Source organism: Hordeum vulgare, chromosome 4H, assembly GCF_904849725.1.
Source record: "Hordeum vulgare subsp. vulgare chromosome 4H, MorexV3_pseudomolecules_assembly, whole genome shotgun sequence".
Taxonomy (NCBI): Eukaryota; Viridiplantae; Streptophyta; class Magnoliopsida; order Poales; family Poaceae; genus Hordeum; species Hordeum vulgare.
Window position 1 is genome coordinate 116,664,533 of NC_058521.1, and position 23,058 is coordinate 116,687,590.

Here is a 23,058-nt window from a genome sequence, read left to right on the forward strand (position 1 = left end):
TCAATAACATGTATATCACATATACCTTTAGCGTTGCCGGCCTTCTTGTCCGCTAAGTACTTGGGGCAGTTCCGCTTACAGTGACCTTTTCTCTTGCAATAGAAGCACTCAGTCTCAGGCTTGGGTCCATTCTTTTTCTTCTTCCCGGCATCTAGCTTACCGGGTGCGGCAACGACTTTGCCGTCTTTCTTGAAGTTCTTCTTACCCTTGCCCTTCTTGAAACTGGTGGTCTTGTTGACCATCAACAATTGATGCTCTTTCTTGATTTCTACTTCTGCACACTTGAGCATCGAGTACAACTCGGGAATGGTCTTCTCCATCCCTTGCATGTTGTAGTTCAGCACAAAACCTTTGTAGCTTGGTGGGAGAGACTAGAGGATTCTGTCAATTATAGCATCATCCGGAAGTTCTACTCCAAGTGAAGTCAGACGACCGTGTAACCCAGACATTTTGAGTATGTGCTCACTGACAGAACTGTTCTCCTCCATCTTACAGCTAAAGAACTTGTCGTAGACTTCATATCTCTCGACACGGGCATGAGCTTGAAAACCAGTTTCAGGTCTTGGAACATATCATATCCACCATGTTGCTCAAAACGCCTTTGGAGCCCCGTTTCCAAACTGTATAAAATGCCACACCTAACCAGAGAGTAGTCATCACTCCGCGTTTGCCAGACGTTCAGAATGTCCTGGGCTGCTGCGGGAGCGGGAGGGTCACCTAGCGGGGCATCAAGGACATAAGCCTTTTTACCTGCTTCAAGGATGAGCTTCAAGTTGCGGACCCAGTCCGCATAGTTGCTATCATCGTCTTTCAGCTTGTTTTTTCTAGGAATGCGTTGAAATTGAGGTTGACGTTGACCATCTACAATATTTATAAAGATAAATTTTAGACTAAGTTCATGACAATTAAGTTCATTAAATCAAATTAAGTATGAACTCCCACTTAAATCGACATCCCTCTAGTCATCTAAGTGATACATGATCCATGTTGACTAACCCGTGTCCGATCATCACGTGAGACGGACTAGTCATCATGGTGAGCAACTTCATGCTGATCGTATTCAACCATACGACTCATGTTCGACCTTTCGGTCTCTTGTATTCGAGGTCATGTGTGTACATGCTAAGCTCGTCGAGTCACCCTAGGTGTTTCGCGTGTGTAAATCTGGCTTACACCCGTTGTATGCGAACGTTAGAATCTACCACACCCGATCATCATGTGGTGCTTCAAGACAACGATCCTTCGCAACCGTGCACACTTAGGGGAATACTTTCTCGAAATTTTAAGAGGGATCATCTTATTATGCTACCGTCGTCCTAAGCAATAAGATGAAAAACATGATAAACATCACAATGCAATCATATAGCGACATGATATGGCTATTATCATCTTTGCTCTTTCGATCTCCATCTTCAGGCATCACATGATCATCATTGTCACCGGCGTGACACCATGATCTCCATCATCATGATCTCCATCATCATGATCTCCATAATCATGTCTCTGTGAAGTCGTCACGCCAACTACTACTATCACTACTACTATATCTAACCATTAGCAATGAAGTAAAAGTAGTAAGCACATGGCGTTGCATCTCATACAATAAATTAAGACAACTCCTATGGCTCCTGCCGGTTGTCATACTCATCGACATGCAAGTCGTGAAACCTATTACAATAACATGATCATCTCATACATCATACATGCAACATCACAACTTTGGCTATATCACATCACATGTCAAACCCTGCAAAAACAAGTTAGACGTCCTCTAATTGTTGTTGCAAGTTTTACGTGGCTGATTTGGGTTTCTAGCAAAAATGCCTTCTTACCTATGTGACAGCCACAACGATAATATACCAAAGCTATTTACCCTTCATAAGGACCCTTTTCATCAAATCCAATCCGACTAGAGTAGGAGAGACAGACGCCCGCTAGCCACCTTTATGCACGGTGTGCATGTCTGTCGGTGGAACCAGTCTCACGTAAGCGTACGTGTAAGGTCGGTCCGGGCCGCTTCATCCCATAATACTGCCGAAAATAATAAGACTAGTAGCGGCAAGCAATTGACAAATCATCGCCCACAACCTTTTGTGTTCTACTCGTGCATAGAATCTATGCATAGAAAACGTGGCTCGGATGACACTGTTGGCTAACGTAGCATAAATTCAAAAACATTCCTACGCATATTCAGATCTTCCTACGGCGAGACCAGAAACGAGAGAGGAGTGAGTGCATATTCATACCTTTTAAGATCGCTAAGCGGAAGCGTTGCTAGAACGCGGTTTATGGAGTCGTACTCGCGGCGATTCAGATCGCAGTGAGATTCCGATCTAGTGCCGAACCACGACACCTCAGCGTTCAACACACGTGTATCCCGGTGACGTCCCCTGCACCTTGATCCAGCAAGGAGGAGGGAGAGGTTGGGGAAGATCTCCGACAGCGTGGTGTCCATGGAGAGACGAGGTCTCCCGGTAGGCCTTCGCCAAGCACCGTGGGAGGAGGAGGAAGAAGGAGGGCAGGGCTACGCCGAGAGGACAGAAAACCGTGTTCAAAACAGCCCCAAATCCCTAGGTATTTATAGGAGGAGGGGAGGGGGTGCCACCCTAGAGTTTCCCCCTAGGTGGTGCGGCAGCCCCCCAGATGGGAGGTGCGGCGGCTAGGGCAGGGGGAAGGGGTGGCGCACCCCTTAGGTGGGCCTTAGGCCCACTAGCGCCAGGGTCCCCCCCTTCTCTCCCTCATGCGCCTTGGGCCTCTTGTGGGAGGCGCACCAGCCCACTTTGGGCTTGTTTCACTCGCAATTTTGGCCTATTCTACCTCTTGTTCCTGGTGGCCCCTCCCGGTGTACCCCCGGGACCATTTCCGGTGGTCCTGGTGGTCCCGATACGCTACCGGTGACGCCCGAAACATTTCCGGTGTCCGAAATCATCCATCCTATATATCAATATTTACCTCCGGACCATTCCGGAGCTCCTCGTGACATCCGGGATCTCATCCTGGACTCCGAACAACTTTCGGTAACCTCGTATAACATTTCCCTATAACCCTAGCGTCATCGAACCTTAAGTGTGTAGACCCTACGGGTTCAGGAAGCATGTAGACATGACCGAGACGTTCTCCGGCCAATAACCATGAGCGGGATCTGGATACCCATGGTGGCTCCCACACGTTCCACGATGACCTCATTGGATGAACCATGATATCAAGGACTCAATCAATCCCGTATGCAATTCCCTTTGTCTGTCGGTATAGAACTTGCCCGAGATTCGATCGTCGGTATACCTATACCTTGTTCAATCTCGTTACCGGTAAGTCTCTTTACTCGTTCTGTTGCACGTCATCGTGTGATCAACTCCTTAGTCACATTGTTCTACCGAGTGGGCCCAGAGATACCTCTCCTTCACACGGAGTGACAAATCCCGATCTTGATTCGTACCAACCCAACAGACACTTTCAGAGGTACCCAGGGTATATTTCCCGTAGTGCACCTTTATAGTCACCCAGTTACGTTGTGATGTTGGATACACCCAAAGCACTCCTATGGTATCCGGGAGTTGTACAATCTCACGGTCGAAGGAAAAGGCACTTGACATTAGAAAAGCTTTAGCATACGAACAATACGATCTAGTGCTATGCTTAGGATTGGGTCTTGTCCATCACATCATTCTCCCAATTATGTGATCCCGTTATCAATGACATCTAATGTCCATGATCAGGAAACCATGATCATCTATTGATCAACGAGCTAGCCAAAGAGGCTTGTTAGGGACACATTGTGATCTATTTATTCACACATGTATAACTATTTCCTGTTAAAACAATTATAGCATGAACAATAGACGATTATCATGAAGAGGGAAATATGATAATAACCATTTTATTATTGCCTCCAGGGTATATTTCCAACACTCAATACACTAAATGCATGCTGGATAGCGGACGATGTGTGGAGTAGTAGAAATAGATGCAGGCACAAGTCGGTCTACTTGTCTTGGACGTGATGCTTATATACATGATCATTGTCTTGAATATCATCATAAATATATGCTCTACTATCAATTATCCAACAGTAATATGTCTACCCATCGTTTGCTATTTTCTCGAGAGAAGCCACTAGTAAAACCTACGACCCCAGGGTCTACTTCACATCATCTATTTGAAATCTCTACTTTGCTATTTGCGTTTCTACTTTATTTGCTCTTTTATTTTCAGTGCTATATTATCAAAAAACCCCAAAAATACCTTGCTGCGTTCTATTTTCTATCACTCTTATTTGCATCTATCAATCTATCCTTACTTTACCCACGAGGGATTAACAACCCCGCCATGCGTTTGGTTGCGACAATTTGATATTTGTGTGCATGTGCTGCTTACATAGTCTTGTGCTGCTTACATAGTCATGTGCTGCTTACATAGTCTTGTGGATCTTCCTACTAGTCTGAGGGAAATACTTGTCATCGACGTCGTACATCACCTTTAAGCTTGGAGGGAAACCAACACAATTAGCGAGGAGTCAAGATTTCTGGCACTGTTGCTGGGGAAGATCAAGTCAAGATGTATCATGTTCCTACACACAAACTCTCATCTCCTTGCAATTACATTATTTTCCATTTGCCTCTCGTTTTCCTCTCCCCTACTTCACACAAATATTTGCCTTTTATTTGCCTTCTTTCCATTTGCCTTCTTCTTGCTTGCTTGCTTCTATTTCCTCCACAACAACACTTGAAAAGAGAAAAGTAAACAAGAAAAGTGAAGACATATGGATTCTCACCCAATTGCTAATATTTTCAAAACATCTAATTATGTTGAACCAATTGCTTGTGACTTGAGTGCTCTTGATTATTGTTGTGAAGTTTTTCTTGAAAATGGTGAATCTGAATATTGTGATGAAGTGTTAAAACAAGAATTTCATAAAGTGATCCATGACATCTCCTTGAATGAAAAGCATGATTGCAATGATGTTATTATAAACTCTATTAATTTCAATTGTGCCAATAATATTCAAAACTAAAAGCTTGGGTATGGCAATTTTGTCATGTCCACTACTCATTGTAATGATCATGATTGGGGTGATGCTTCGTATGATCTTGAAAATTTATTTAATCCTCAAGATGAATATGATATTGATAATAATGTTTGCAATAGTATTGAAAGTGGGTTTGGAAGAGTGTCAACTTTAGGTAGCAATGATCCCACTATTTTGGAGAATTATCTATCTCGTGAATTTTTCAATAAAAGTGGGTTTGGAGTGGTCATGACTTTAGTCAATGTTAATCCCACTACCTTGGAAAATTATAAGACTTCTATGCATGTGGATCATGAAGAGAATATTTTTTTGACCGAACACTGCAAGGGCAAAGCCCCCCACAGCCTAACAACTTTATTAAAAAGAAGTTACAATATGTACATGGTTACCTTGGTAACCCAAAGAAAAGTAAATGAAAAGGAAGAAAGGCCTAACCTAACCAAGGAGCTACATTCATGGGGGTAAGAAAGAGACCCATTTCAGCAAGGCTTCTTTAAACTTCGGCTTAATCCTGTGTGCGAGAAGAGACATGTCAGTTATAAATCCTGAATTCTAGACAACAAATCTAGGCTAAACATTCTGTAAACCTTAGCATTTCTCACAAGAAAAATGTTCCAACAGGAAACGAACACCATCTCGGAGAAAAAAGGTTGCTGAAAATATGTTTTATCATTGGATGCTGCAACTGCCATATCATTAGTATCACCCCAGTCAACTTGCAAATAGCTCCATATTCTGCTGCTGAAGAAGCAAGCGAATAGAAAATGATCCCTATCCTGTTGGACTTGTGCATGGCTGATCCTGCAATTAACACCATCATCCATATGCCAATGTCTTGTTTCTACCATGTCCTTGGTATTCAATATGTCCATGACCAGCATCTAGGCAAAAACCTTGATCTTCAGGGTGCAACAACTAGCCCAAATCCAATTCAGCAAAGGGTTAAAAGTTTGCTCCCTATGCACATGTGAATAGAAAGACTTTGGGGTATAAGGTTTAGTTATTCCCATCCATGACCACACATCATTCTGGCTTGTGCTGGGTTCAAAATGCCTTATGAAAGCTTGAAGTGTAGACAACTCCAAAAAGTCCTTCTCAGAGAGAGGTAAAATAAACTATAGAGACAAATCATCAGTGCTCAATCCATCTTTGACCATTGTCCAAGGACCCTTAACATATGAAAATAGCCTAGAAAATCTGTCTTTGAGAGGGTTGACTGACTTGCCAATGCTCCATTTATCATGCCAAAAGAGGACAGTATCTCCTTACTTGACTTGCACCCAAGTGACCTCCCTAAAATTGTCCAATAGCTTCAAGATACTCCTCCACCAATATGGCCCACATGGCTTGGTACCATGTGGTACTCTATCATGATAGTATGTGTTCCAGATTAGCTGTACCCATGGCAGATCCAATTTATTCAGAAATCTTTGGCATGTTTCAAAAGCAGAGCTGCATTTTGTAGTCCCAGGTTTAGAATACCCATCCACCCTTATTCTTGGGTCAACAGATCAACTCCCAAGCAGCAAGGGATGGTGAATGTTCCTTTCTATTCCTTCTCCAGAAACATTGCCTCCGAATCCTTTCCAACTGTTTGAGAATGCCTGGTGGGATAGAAAGACTGCAGAGGAAAAAGATTGGCAAAGATGATAAAGAAGAATTTAGATATTGCAACCGCCCCCCTTGAGCCAGGAAAGAAGGGCTAGAAGACATTCTTCGTTCCATACATGAGACAAGTGGAATCAAATGCTCCATCTTAGGCGGTGATGTGCCAATCGACACACCAAGATATGTAAAAGGCATAGTACCAACTTGACAACCAAAGACCCGAGCAAGTCTCTTAGTTTATTCTATGGAAACATTGATTGGCACCATTGATGACTTTTCAAAATTGATGTGTAGACGTGTTGATCTAGTGAAAACCTCAAGCATCTCTTTCAGAGGCTTCAACTGTCGTTCCTCAGCAAGGAAAACAATGAAAGTATCATCAACATATTGGATAATAGGAAAATCCTTATCATGGCATGGAATTGGTAACTAAATTTGTCCCTTAGCTAACATGTCATTAACTACAAACTAGAGCAAATCTTCTGCTAGAACAAAAAGCAAAGGGGAGACGGAATCTCCTTGTCTTACACCAGCCTTGCGATGAAAGTGCTTTTCAGGCACTCCATTAAGAAGAATGGAAGAAGTCCCAGAGGTGAGAAATTGATGAATCTGTCCTCTCCATTTGTTGTTGAACCCTTTATAATTTAGTAGACCCAAGATGACCTCATGTTCGACAGAGTCAAACGCTTTTTCGAAATCCAGTATAAGTATGAGAATGGGTCTTTTGGACTGATGGCATTGACGCAAGTACTCTAGAGTCCAACCAATGCAATCCTGAATGGTTCTAGTCTTGATAAATCCATACGGATTTTTATGGACACAATCAAGAATTACATCTTGTAATCTATTAGCAGCCATCTTGGTGAGGAATACCCAAGCCTGCCAAAGATATGGGCCTATAATCCCCAACACGCTCTGGTGAGGCTTCCTTAGGAACCAGGGTGATAAACGAATTATTCAGACTTTCCAGATTTGCTTTACCTTCAAAAAGGTGGTGAGCAAGGTCATAAAATTCCTTTCTAACGATATGCCAATATTTCTTAAGAAAGAATTCATTGAAACCGTCCCCAAGCATACATTTGACCACCTGGTCCATTTCCTCCTAGGTAAAGGGTTCAGTCAGCACATTTAACACCTGCAGCGGCTTAATAAGATTAGACAAATCAAAACCCATAAAAATTCCTTTAGCAGTGCCCATTCGACCTTTATATGAAGACCAAAGAATCCCCTCCATCCGACTATGCTCTTAGATTACTGTGCCAACAGCGAGGGTTAGGTTTGCAATAGAATTCCGTCTATATCTCTCAGAGGCCATGGCATGGAAGAACTTAGTATTCTGTTCCCCCACCTTGATGGATCTAATAGTACACCTCTTTTTCCAGTATAAAAACTGTAGATGTAACAGATGTTGTAGGTGCACCTTGACAATCTTTATGAAATTAAATTCCTTCTTGGACATATTATAAATCCCCAATTTGTAGGTTGTGCCTTATGATATTACATTTGTCTATGACAATTTTCATCTTCTAAATCCCCAATTTCCAACGCTTGAGATCATGTCTTAGGGTTTTAAGCTTGTGAGTGAGAACATCTATAGGCTGTGCTTATGAGAAGACTTACTCCAAGATTTGGCAACACAGTCCAAGAAACCCTCCACCTTGGTCCAACAATTTTCAAATCTGAAGATATTTGTTTTGGGAATTGAGGTGGTGATGACAACCACACAAGGGACAAGATCAAAGGCAGTTCTGGCCAAAGGCAAAACTTCAGTCAGGGGGTAGCATGTGATCCAGTTAGTGGAAGTAAAAAACCAATCTAGTTGCTCTATGTCACAGCCCAAGTTTGCCTTGCTTGCCATTGCATTTCATGCATGCATTCAAATTGCATTGAATCTGGAAATGGAAGTGATCAAGCCAAATGAGTTGAAATTGACAAAAAGGCAATAAAATTATTACCTTAAAAGGAACCAGAAAAATGTTTCAAATATTTGGGATAATAGTGACAGGGAATAAATTTGTCAAACCAAATTTCTAAGTCACATGAACTTATGAACATGATTTTTGATTGGATTAAATAACTATTTGGAATGGAGTTATTTTGTTTTCTTTTAAAATAAAAGTTTCAAAAATGTTGAAACTATTTTGTGGCATTGATTATTTTTATTACTGTCACATAATACTATTTTAGGGTTTTATAAAATGATTAAATGTTTTATTAAAATCCTAAATCTAAATGCCAGAAAGAAAATAAAACAAAAATAGGAAAGGAGAGAGAGAGAAACTTACCTAGTGCCTACCTGCTGGCCCAGCCCACCAGGGGGGTCTCCCCTGTCGTCTTCCTCCTCGTGCCAGAAGGCAGAGGAGAAGGAAGGCACGGCACCCCCTCGCCACCTCCTGCTTCGCTGTGGAGCCTTCTCCTGCCTCCACTGCGTCAGCACGAGGCTCCTCTCTCCCTTATCTCCTCCCCTCTCTCCATTCCCCTCCTCTTCTCCGTGTTTCCTCTCCTCTCTCACCACCGTTGCCGAGCACTGCTCAAGTTCGACGCCGTCGGCCCCGGCCACCCCTCGCTGCCCTGTCGCGCTCCACACCTCCGCCTCGACGAGCTGATCCTCTCCATCAACTCCTCCGAGCTCCCGAGCCCCGCAGCGTCGCCATCGTCGTCGTTTCTCCCTCCGGTCACCGGATCCACCGCCGTCGATTCGGCCTGCTCCGAGCCTCCCCTTCGTCGCTGATGCCAGAAACGGAGCCGCCGTGAGCTCCTGCTCCTCCTCCTATGCTCCCCCCCTCCGTTCCTGCCCTCTAGGGTTTAAATTAAGTCAATCACAAAATTAATTAACCAGATTAATTAACCTAAAGACTCACTGACAGTGGGCCCAGACCCTAATTAGGAATAAAAGATTTAAATTAAACTGTTCTTAACATGTGTGTCACTGACTAGTGGGCCTTGGTGTCAGGTTTGACCTGGCCGGCCAGTTGACCTGCTGACGTCAGTGCTGATGCAATAATGGTACTTTCTGATTATAAAATAATTCCAGAAATGTCTAAAACTTCTAAAATTCATTAAAATAATCTGTAAGTTCAATGAAAATAATTTATATATGAAAAAGGATAAGAAAAATCCAAAGAATCTGATTATGGCATTTTCATGCATGTTTCAAAAAGTTAACAACACCAAATAGGCAAAATGATGTATAGGGTAAATTTAATAAATAGTTTGGAGTTGGAAATTGATACTTATTTGAATTCCGCTTCAATTTTTATGACCAAACATTGGTCAATGCAAATCAGTACCTCAAAATACTAACTCCGTACATGTTGGAACAATTTGTTATGAGCATCAGGTCGAATCAATTATAAGGGTACTTGGAAAGATACCCGGGTTGACGTGATGTTTGAATCCTAATTCAAACCAACTTCAACTTAAGAAATGATAGCCACATTAGCCCTTCCATCTTTCATCTCATGTCTTGAGCATGCATCATAGTGTTGCATTTCCGTGAAGTAATTGTTGTTCTTTCTTGTTTGTCGGTGTTGTCCCCCCCCCCCTGGTAAACGATGTTTCCGACAATGTGATCGTTGACATTGATGAAGACTCATTGCTATCTTCAGACGTGTCAGGCAAGCAAACCCCCTTGAGCATATTGATGTAAACCCACCCTCTCACTCCTGCACTCTTTTACTGCATCAGGACAAACACGATTCAACTGTACATGTTATCGGTAGTTGAACCCATTCCTCTGCAAGACCTGATTTTGTCACAGTAAATAGTTGAAACCACTTAGCATGAGTAGCAACTGCTTGAGGCTTGTTGTGCTTACTCATCCATGCTTGTTTACAATGCCTGCTATGCTTAGAATCGTGTCGGGTCTGATCCATCTGAATGATGTATCGGAATGGTTGTGTTCATGTCCTATAGTGTGAGAGTAAAGGTGTGAATCTGATTTGGTAAAGGTAGCGATGAGAGGCCATGTAGGAGTACATGGTGGCTTGTCTCATTGGGACCGTCCTTAAGAACTGAGTTCTGTGTATGTTATCCAAGACAAGATACTACCATGCATTGGGCCCTGAAATATGACCCCACTCGGCTTATTAATTGCCTAGATCCCTGTCTAGGAATTACAATTAGTTTCTGGTGTTTGTAGGAAAAGTGTTGGCGGCCGTGTTTAGCTCTGCCCGACGGGGTAGGCTTCTCTGCGGTAGATACACAGTGGCACGGTGTACTAAGTGGCACCTGGATGTTGGGCTTGGGAACCCTGCGCACATCGTTTGGGGCCGTAGAGGAAACCTCGGTCGGACTTCCTTGCGTGTTCAGTCTCAAATAGGCGATAAACCTGGACTAGGGTCTTGTGTGGTTAACGGTCGTGGCCAACACCCACGCCAGTGCTTCCGCTTGAAGGTTGCCGAGATGCATGACGTGCATATGGTGCTAAGTGGTGGGAGCTTGTGTGAAGAAGTATACCCCTGCAGGGTGATTCAATCTGTTCGAATAGCCGCGTCCTCGGATATGGACTACTTGGAAACAATACGTGGTACATAGACAATTTAAATGGATACTCTAAAACATGCAAGATAAGTGTGAGTGCTATGGAAGGCCTTCTCGTAGGGAGACGAGAGTGGATCCATAGTGGTGTATTGAATTGGTGAATATGTGGACTCGTGTGCGCTATCCCACCTCAAAGAAAGGAACTGTAGTCGTAGTACAGGTTAGCCAAGAGTCAAAGCTGGCTTGCTGCAATCAAACCCCACAATCCTTTCATTGAAACATGATGCATATGTAGATAGTTCTGATGTAAGACTTGCTGAGTACCTTTGTACTCACGGTTGCTTTATTTATGTTTTTGCAGAGAAGACTTAGACTCATTAAAAGGTTCTACGCGATGCGTTTGATGTTGACCAGAATAGCTTGGGGATCCCAGACAGAGGTCTGGCTCCTTTGGTAGGGTCGTAGTAGCTTTTCAGGCTCTTCCAGCCACTTTTAGTAGATGTGTGTACCCAGACATGATTTGCTTCCGCTTGTTGTTTGTATGACTTGAGTGTCGGGTCACGAGACCCCTGTTTGTAATATCACACTATGTTGATTCTTATGAGTCTTTAATAAATACTTGAGTCATAGAGTTATGTTGTGATGCCATGTTGTATCTACACATATCGTGCATAATGTGTGTATGTTTGAAATGCATTATATGTGTGGGATTCGACACCTAGTTGTTTGCCTTTAGTAGTAATCTTTACAGGGAAATGCCTCTTTCTGTTTCCATCGGGCCTTGGTAGCTTGCTACTGCTCGGAACACATTGATTGACCGGCATGTATCCTTCTTTGCTGCTGTGTCTGTCCCCTCGGGGAAGTGTCACACGGTGTAATGGAGTCCTTGTAGCTTGCTACGACTCGTCTACACACGCTGATGACCGACACTTGCCTTGCTGGGTTATGTATGCCTGTCCCTGTATGGATGTAACGCTTGGTTTATAACTAGTCATGTCGACCCGGGTTCTTTGTCGTTTGAACGCTAGCAACATATTCATATACGTGAGCCAAAAGACGCAAACGGTCCCGGCCAAGGTAAGGTGGCAGCCTTGGAGTTTACCGTGTGCGTGGCCGCAAAGTGATGTGATGTGTTACAGGATGGGTTCTTATGACTTAGGATCGGCGTCCCGACACTCTAGTAAGGGATTATCTTGCATATTAGACCAAGTGTAAGATCTTCCTTTAATGGGCAACTCAACTAGACCCAAATGCCCAATGATTTCATTAAAGATGAGCATATCATTCATATCCCGTCCTGGCAGATTTCTGTTTTCATGGGATCTACTGAAATTGTAGTCTCCCAACAAAATCCAATTCGCCTCAAAAGCAATGTGCAAATTATACAACCACTCAACAAAAATATCACTTAATTCCCCGTGACATGGTCCATAAACATTAACTAAAGTTCAAGCATCTGCACTCACTTTGATTCTGAAGTTGATTACCATTCCAAAAGATTGTACCTCCACTAAATCACCACGGAGAATTGCGGAATTCCATACCACCAAAAGACCCCTCGAAGCGCCATGAGAAGGGGCAAAAGCAAAGTTATCATACTATTTTGGGAAGAAAGACCGAATCTCCTTGAGTGTATATGGCTCATGCTTAGTTTCCTGGAAACGGGCCATGACACATTGGCTCTCCTCTATTTTTGACGTACGACTTTCCGCCTAGCCGGAGAATTCAGTCCTCGTACATTCCAACACAGAACATTCCAGTTTCTATGCTTAGAACTACTCATTAATAACCTAGATAAGTAGCAACCATCAACCGGTTACATAGTAACAAGTGACACACAAACACGCCAAAAGATAACATGTCTCAATACAGTACTAGCACAATCATACAAGACAGCATAATAAAACACAATTCTCGACCGCAAAAACTAGGGAGATATATAGAGGCAAACTTATGAGCGCGCCAAACCCATTGGAGAGTAGCGAGATTAATCATCAGCGACCACATCCGTCTTGGTTGCAGGGTCAGCCATAAGCTGCTCCACCGAAAGCTTGCGTCCGTTGATTCCAAGATCATGGACAATAACCTAAAGCGTCTTGATTGGTTTAGGAGGTGGGACTTCTGCCTCCTTATGATCTGCTTGGTGTAGGAGGTTGGACTTCTGCCTCCTTATGCTCTGCTTGGTGTAGGAGGTGGGACTTCTGCCTCCTTATGCTCTGCTTGGTGTAGGAGGTGGGACTTCTGCCTCCTTATGCTCGGCTCTTGAATTGTTGGTATCCAGGATAGGCCTACTGCACCACTTCTTCTTCTTTGCCACCGATGCTAGCTCAAGAAACACATGCTTGAAGCCATCCCTCCGAACAGATCCTCTGGTGCATCTACGAACTTGTGATTCCACGAAAGGAGTTTTGGGCTTGGATTTAACCTTCTTTGTGGGAAGAGCAGCAAATTGTATGGATCCATCAACATCAACTCGACGGTTGTTATTAGCGACAGCTTCCTCCACGGGTGCGTCAGCAGAGGCATCCAACTGAGGCAACAAAAGCCTAGCAATGGGCCTGCTAGAAGAATCTTCCCTCAAGTGGATCCGAGATAAAACCTGAATATCATCAAATGCAAGGGCCCAAGTCCTTTTTGGAGAGGATGACTGGGGACAGAGGTTTAATAGACAGAGGCTTCGATACTTCAAAAAACATCTCACCTTGAAGCAATGTCTCGAACGTCCTCTTCCAAGTGAGCTGTGATGGTAGTGGAGGTCCATAAACCAACCTGACAGTTCCAATAAAGATTTCATGTTCATTAATCATAGGTGGTTGGTAGGGTACAATTGTCAACTGTTGTTCATTTTGTAACGGATCATCAAACTATTGCACATCTTGCATTGGCTCATCTTGTACCTGATAATGTTGCACGTGCTCCTCTTGCACTGGATAATTCTGAACTTGCAGATGCTCCTCATTGAAGTTGTTCCAAGAGAGTGTGGCAGATGGTTGATCAATCACTATGGACTCTTAGTCCTGAATGGGATGATCCTCTTCCTGTTGGTGTTGAGGCTTCTCAATTTCCTCATCACCCAAGTGGCCACGACCCCAGTTGTCAGGATCAACCTGATGATTCATGGGTGGTGGGACTAGGGGAAGATAATTCAGGGGAAGAGAAAAACTGTGGTGCTCTGGAAACGGCACTCGAGGCAGGGGATGTGGGTTACCATTCACATGCATTGGATCTTCATCCTCAGGCATCTGATCAACAAAGTTAGCCCCAAGATATAACAAGGCACAGTACAAGAGACTCTTTCTCCTCCTCTATTATCATAGTCACTAAAAACCACATCCCTAGGAACCAGAATGTCCTTAGGAAACAAAGCAAAAAACAATGAATCTGGCCAGGTAAGGATCGTCATTAATCCAATAATGAAACTTTCCAAAAGTGTTAACTGCTGCACGCAGATGCTCAGTCGTGAGCAAATCAAGTGATACTCCTAGGAATATCAGACATCCATAACGAAAGCCATGAGCCCCTCGGTATCCCTCTCCCTCATCATGCTTCATGAACCTGACAAATCTGTCATCCCCCATAGCAACAGGAGGGAGTTGAAGCAGAGTAAAATGCACTCCCGCATCTTGCAATCTAAACAGTCCAACACCAAATATCCATGGTTGTGCGGACATCACGTGGACACCCCTCTGCTCGAGAAATTGAACCACCGCTTCCCTCAAAAAACCTATCTCATTTTGTGCAGGAAGCGGCATTACCTCGGCAATGATGAACTCCTCATGTCGCTGCTGGACTCCATATGTAAGCGTGATGAAGGTCCGAGGGAGTCGGAGGTCACCACAATCGATGATATCATGCCCTGCCGGCAGAAATCACTAGGGGTTGAGCCTAAAGTTTGCCATTTTCTCAGCAGGTTTTTCTGGCGACGGAGGATGGGTGGTCTTTGGCGGAGGGCAAGTTGGTTGTTGTGGCAGGCCAATGACGAGACTAGACAAGGAAGATCACGAAGCGTCGTGCAGATGCCTTGTTGGAGTAATGGAAGTTGGTCTCGCAAAATCAGGCTCGAGTGGTTTCTCCCTCCAAACAAGACCCAAGTCCCTAGCACGTGTCGCGCAAGCCTTCCAATGGTGGCCTTCCTTCGAGCATGTCATGCAAATGAAAACTCTAGGGCAATTACTTGCGAAGTGTCCCTCCTTGGAACAAACCTGACACGTTAAAACTTTCGTAGCCATATCAGAAATCAAATTATTAAAAAAATCATCCACTTCCTGGGTGGACAGAATGAAAACATCATTAGCAACAGATGTTTGGGCCGATTCAGAAGACCTACCAAAACCGGGGCCGAGGTAGATCTCATCTCGAGGGAACTCACTGGAGAGTCCACCGTCGTTGGAGATGCCACCAGTGCCGGAGAAGGCATCGAAGGAGAGGAAACAGATCCAAACACGATATGTGGGCGGCATATTGTCCAATTGATTGCTGGAGGAGGGGGAGGACAAATGATCACCCGTTCAAGAGCAGAAAAATAATAGCCCGCATCATTAGAAAGAACATCAATTTCGTTCTGAGTCGCCACATATCTATAACCTAGGCAAACATGATAATTACGAATGGTAGAGAATGATAACTTTTTCTTCACATAATCCAGCTTTTTAAAAGACGAACGCACCAGAGGGAGGGAATATGATTTTGAATATTATTTTTGAATTTGAATATGATTCTACATGTAATTATTATGAGAGATGGCAATATGGTTATAGAAAGATTCATGTTACTAAATTACCTCTCTTCATGTTGAGATTGATATTGTTTCTTTCTTCTTCCATGCATGTGTTAGATATTTCTTGCCTTGATAGTTTGTTTGCTTATGAGATGCCAATGCATAGGAAGTATGTTAGACTTAAATGTGTTTGTTTTATGCTACATGATGCTCTCTTTGTGTTTTAACTACTATCTTTCATGTGAGCATCAATAAAATCTCAAGCCTATCTCAATGGCTATAAAGAAGGAGCTTGTTAGGAGGCAACCCAATGAATAAAATTTATTTTTCACTTTTCCTTTCTGTTCTTGAGTGTTTGCACAATTATTCTACTATTATAATTGTGTTTTTGTGTGTTTTATTTAGTGTTTGTGCCAAGTAAAGCCTTTGGGATCATGTGGGGTGTAAGTGGCGTTAATCCCGTTGAAAAAACAAACTTTTGCGTCCAGTAGAACAAAACTAAAAAGCATAGAAACATCAATAATGTGTGAATTCTATACACAAGATTTATATACGAATTCTCTATGTTATCCTAATTTTTCAGAATTTTTGGAGTTACATAAGTATGAGTAAAATTTGGATCTTTCGTATTGTTCTGTTTTTAACAGATTCTATTGTTTTAGTGATTCTATGGTTTGTATCATGGGGTATATGTAACGCCCAAGATGCGATCCTATCCTTATTTTGGCACGAGGGCCTCGACAGGAATGGAAGCACATCTTGTGGTTTCGCAAGCTCGGATATCGTTACAAGTACATGTATAGAAAAGATGAGTATATGGAATTGGTTTACACTCGCCACAAGCTACAACATGAATAACACAATACAACAATATATTCAATAATCATGTAGAAGAGAAGGGTTTGACTACAGACGAAATCAAATGATAAAAGAATGACGTCCATCCTTGCTACCCGAGGTTGCCAGCCTGGAACCCATCCTATACCGATGATGAAGAAGAAAAAACTCCAAATAGAACATTCATCGCACTCACATCAAAGTATTGCTTTACCTGTACCTACAATTGTTGTTTGAGTAATCTGTGAGCCGTAGGGAGTCAACAATCTCATCTCCAAAGGTATAAAGACTAGCAAAGATTAATGGGCGAGGCATGGTTAAGTGGTGAGGCTGGAGCAAGCAACTAAACGTCTATTTGAGTGGAAAACTTACGAGTACAAGAATAAGAGGGGGATGATCTATGCATAACGGACGTGAACTAGCAATGATCATGAAGTGATCCTGAACACCTACTTACGTCAGACATAATCCCACCATGTCCTCTATCGGATACAGAGCTCACGAGAAGAGGCAGTCAAGGTTACACACAGTTGACATATTTTAATTAAGTTTAATTCAAGTTTTATATGACTAGGTGTTAAACAAAGTTTCCAAGTTGCCACATAACCGTGGGAACAACTCTTAGAAAGATTTAATCCTGCAGGGGAGCTCCAACTCGTCCATCACAAACTACCAGAAGCTGCATCAGAAACCTCGACCACAGAAGACCCGTGATCTCCTTGGATTCCTGGAGGAATACCTCAACCTCGAGATAGCCCAAAGTATCCTGGGAATTCCTTGCACAAGACGTTCAAGAAAGGTAAAACAAATCTAGCAAGGCCGCCTAGCGTGTCGATGATCCCGATAGGATCCGCGTATCTCGTTCTCAGGACACGACAGATAAGCTAGCGTATGGTGTCGTGATAGACATCTCCCTAGTTGCCCCGGGTTGGCCCCGCATGGTGCTCTAGTTTTGGACCAGCACCATCAACACTGGCCCCCTATATTATGTTGAATTACTCCTTGGGTTCATGACGCCCTATGTCTTAATAGTGGTGTTAAGTATTATTATGTTGGGAAAATATATTACCAATGTTGGGCTTTGCCAAACGAGTTTTATACCAACACGAAAATCTAGGGGGTCCCCATAACACCCCAAGCATGTTAGGAGCGCTCAATTTTGGAACATAACACCGGTACACAAGTAACTAGGATGTGAAAAAGGAACAAAACACCAGGCTAGAAGGGCAAGCCTTCCACCTTTTATCAAGTATATAGGTGCATCAAATTAATTAGCAATAATATGGTAATATAACAAAGAACCCTTGTTTCACATGGAAGCAACTGCACCTGGAACTAGCAACGCTATAAGAAGGCTGAGCAAGCGGTAACATAGCCAAACAAGGGTTTGCTGGGTTGTGGAGGGGGGTTAGAGGCTTTTCATGGCAATGTTGGGAGGCTGATATTTAAGTGGTAGGCAGCGAGACATAGCGACAGAGACGAGATAACTAGAATGGCAATGATAGTAATTGTATCTATGGAAATGATCATCTTGCGTGTGATACTGTTTGGAAGAAAAACGAATCCGTGAAGAAGACGAACCAACATAGCCGAACCAATCCTCACACTCCGAAATGCTTGCGGAACTCTATCGAGAAGAAGCTATCCGGAAACAATAATCAACACATAATTTACACCACAACACATTTATGACATGATGCACAATGGCATATGATGCATGCCCGGTGTAGATATGCAAGGCATGGTAATCACAACTATCAAATACTACACATTAAGTGAAGCTCAATATGCAACAAGTTGCATATTTACGAATCTCCACATTCACATTACTTAGTTCACTCCCGTTTAGGTACACGGCAATATTAAATGTTGTTAAACATGGCAAAAGGTGAAACATAAATAAACTACACTACCTAGGCATTTTAAATGAGGTCAGAAACAACATATAGCATTTCTAAAATGACCCCATATGTTAATTTCTAAATTGGTCCAGATCTGTACTAAAGACATTTTATATTTATTAAACAGCCAATTAAAGTGGACCATGTGAATCTACACGTCATTCTAATCGATTTACATATATAGATCATCTAAAACGAAGCTATGGTTTGAAAGATATGAGCAACACAAGATAATATGTCATGAATGCAAAATGTATACAATGACAACCACAAACATGTTAAATCATGGATGCAATAAGATATTGTGAAACTATATGAAATTGTACACAAGTTTAAGGCCCTGTTTGGTTCCAAATAAGTCACCAACTTATAAGTTGAAAAGTGCAAAAAGTGACTTATTTTGCCAAACAGACCCAACTTATAAGTCACCCCAACTTATAAGTCATAAGTTGCTCCACCCCAACTTAAAACTTATAAGTCATCCACTTTAGCATGGAAAAGTGACTTATAAGTCAGATGACAACCAAACAGGCGTGACTTATAAGTCACTGGTTTTAAGTCACCTGACTTATTGAAACCAAACAGGGCCTAAATGAGGCCGGAACAACGAATAACAATTCTGGAAAGTCCCGATATGCAAATTAACATTTTTGGTATTGTTCTACCTATAATCCAATTTTAGAGTTGTTAAACAGCAAAATAAATGTCACCATGTTATTCTACACATTTTTATGGCCATATGTGGAACATTTCAATCGAAGCTACGGTTTGTTAGTTATGAATTAAATCATTTCAACATGGCATCTATAGAAATTTAATTAAAAAGTAGGTTTAACATTTTAATCACGATTGAAAGTGGTATATTGCGAAACTACACAAAATTCTAAGTAGGTTTCATGTATGAAGTTTTCAAATCCTATGCATGGTTATTTTGCTATGAATTAAATCTTTTCAATATGACATCACACAAAACAATGCAAACAACAGGTTAACCATTTATAACATGCATGAAAAAGAAATATTATTAATCTACACGAAATTCTGGACATTTTACATATATAATGTTTTTACATGCGATGCATGGTTAATTAACTATGAGCATTTTAAGAATATACATTTTTCTGTTATTAAATGTCGGGGGTTAAATGATAAATTTGCACATGCCACAAAAAATCCACATGGTCCAAATTTGCGACGAAGTGGTGGCGGGGGAGTTGGCAGGGAGGTGGTGGTTCAGGAGTGGCGCACGGGCTCGAGCGCTCCTCGCCATGGTAGAGAGCTCGGGGAGCCGACGGTTGACCTGGGCCGAGATGAGCTTGGGCGGGCACAATCCGAGCCTCGTAGGCTGGCGGCTGGAGGAGGGAGACAAGTGCGCTGTGTGGTGGTTGAGGGGTGGCTCCACGTTGAAAACGAGGCTAGGCTAGGGTTTAGCCCCAAAATAGGCAGGGAGGGAGGGTTTAAATAGGTAGGTTTTAGGGTTAGGGGCTTTTCATCCATTTTTCGACAGTTGATCTTGATCGAACGGCTCCGATCAGAGGGTTAGGCTAGGTGGGCTAGGTTAGGCTGTGTGGAGTGGTTGCGCTAAGAGAAAAGAGGGAAATGAGCAGCCCGTGATAGATTTTAAGCACCGAAAACGTCAGCGATTTGACCGAGTATAGTGCCGCTATAGGTTTATCCGTTGGGGTATCAAACGACCTATGCTTGCGACGAACTTTGGCAGGCGGCCTATCTACACTATAGTAAGACTGTACGCCAACTTTCACCCGATCTGGGAAACTTTTATACACACTTTTAAAAACAATATTTTTAACAATGTCGAGGGCGCGTGCGTGTGTGGTTGGTCCCGAAACGGTCAATGACAAAATGGAAAGAACCGGCAACTAAGAACGTATGCAATTTTTAAAAAATGACGACAATGGAGTGTCGATGCTATGGAGATGATGCACATGATGCGATGATGAATGCGACAACCAAATAAATCACACAATGACAATGGAATAAAAGGGGGAATCTTCTGGAGCGTCGATTCCGGACTGTTACAGTTTAAGCCATGGTAAAATTAGAATACAATAGGTACAATGCAGAAAAAAATTGGAATAGGTTTTCAACAGTACATAAAGTAAAGTTTGGTTTTCTTATACTAATCTATCTCACGGAAATTTTGTTGAGTTTTGTGTGATTGAATTTTTCAAGTTTTGAGTGAGATCACGATGGATGAAGGAATAAGGAGTGATAAAAGCCTAAGATTGGGGATGTCCCATGGCACCTCAAGGTTATATCTAAGGAGAACCAAGAAACTAAGCTTCGGGATGCCCTGGAAGGCATACCCTCTTTCTTCTAACAACTATCGGCAATTTTACTTGGAGCTATATTTTTATTCGTCACATATCATGAGTTTTGCTTGGAGCCTCTTGTATCATTTGTGTCTTTGCTTTCTTTGCTGGTTAGTTTATCATAATAAACCTTGCTGGACACACCCATTTGAGCGAGCTAAATTATGCTATGATTTGTTAGAATCGTTGTATATACTTCACTTAAATTTTTTGAGCCATGGAATTGCTCAAGTACTTCACTTATATCTTTTTGAGCACGGTAGTGCTGTTATTTTGAAGAAATTTGCTCTCATGCTTCACTTACATTATTTTGAGAGTTGTTGAAGTTTTGAATAAATCCTCTCTTGCTTCACTTATATAACTTTCACAGTTGAAAATTTTAAAGAAACTTGTGCTCTTGTTCTTCACTTATATTTGTTTGAGAGCTTGTTATTTGCAATGGCAGTTTGCTTTAAATGAATATTAGTTCCAAAGTGATGAATGTCTATGTCGGGACCCCGGTACTAAGCCATAGGAATCCAGCCTGTAACAGATCACATCTCTTTGCGGTCTCACGCACGGTTATCCCCACGGCTGCAGCCTTACCTTAGCCGGGACCGTTTGCGCCTTTTGACTCGCGTATGCAATTGTGTCGCTAGCAATCCAATGTCAAAGAACCCGGATCGACATGTCTAGTCATAAACTCAAGCGGCAGTTCCGTACAGGGACATGCATACATGACCCAGCAAAGCAGGTGTCGGTCATCAGCGAATGTAGACGAGTCATAGCAAGCTACAAGGACTCCATTACAACGCGTGACATTTCCCAAAGGGACAGAGACAACAGCTAAGAAGGACACATGCCGGTCAACCAATGTGTCCGGAGCAGTAGCGGACTACCATGGCTCGATGGAATCACACAGGGCCATTTCCCCGTAAGGAGTGCTACTAAGGCATACGACTAGGTATTCGAACCCCATACATATCAAGTACAACACACGTACGCATGGCATACCGATATGTATAGATACATCGATGGCATCACAACAGAACCATAAACATACATACTTTATTTAGCAGGCTCGGAAGAGCCTCACACATAATATTACATAGATAGGGGTCTCATGACCCATCATCACAAGTCATACACACAAGTCTTACAAGCCAGCGGAAGATTAAAACTGTCTGAGTACACACAGATGGAAAGATAAAGGCACATGGCCTGACTATCTACACACCCAACGCTAGATCGCAGCTGGGACACCAGCTACTCGTCGTCGTCAACGTCTAGGTAGAACCCTCCATTAGGGTCATTAACAACCCCTGCAACAATTTATTAAGCAAACGTGAGTACAAACGTACTCAGCAAGACTTTAGGATAATCTATCTACTCATGCAATGTATCAACAAGGAGTTGTGGGCTTTCATGTAGAAAGCCATCATTTGACTCTTGTCTAGACAACTTACATTTTCAAATAACTTTGACAACTTTGATTTCTCGCACACGAGTCCACTAACGCCACAACAATACTCTATCATGGAATCATTCCGTCAACCTACGGAAATGCCATCCACGACACTCACACTTATCTTGACAATTTTATGAGTAGCCATTATAGCTATCTATGAACAACATATGTTTCCAAGTGGTCCATATCCGCGGACGCGGCTATTCGAATAGATCATAACCCTGTAGGGGTGTACTTCTTCACACACGCTCTCGCCACTTATCGCCATGTGCACGTCATGCACCTCGGCAACCTTCAAGCGGAAGCCCAGCGAGGGAGTCGGCTATGACCGTTAACCATGCTAATACTTAGTACAGGTCTATCACCTATCTGAGGGTAACCCGCACGGAAGTCCGACTGAAGTTTCCGCCACGGCCCCAAACGATGTGCGCAGGGTTCCCAAGCCCATCATTCGGGTGCCACTTGGTACACCGTGCCACTGCCTACCGCATGATAGCCCACTTCTAAGGTCAGCACCATGCACGGCCTCCAGCATGACAATAAACACCAGAAACTACTTGCAACTCCTGGACCGGGTACCAAGCGGTTAATAATTTGAGCGGGGTCATATTTCAGGGCCCAGCATGTGGTAGTATCTTGTCTTGGATTACATACACGGAACTGACTTCCTAAGGGTGGTTCCAATGAAAAAACCCGCCATGTACTCC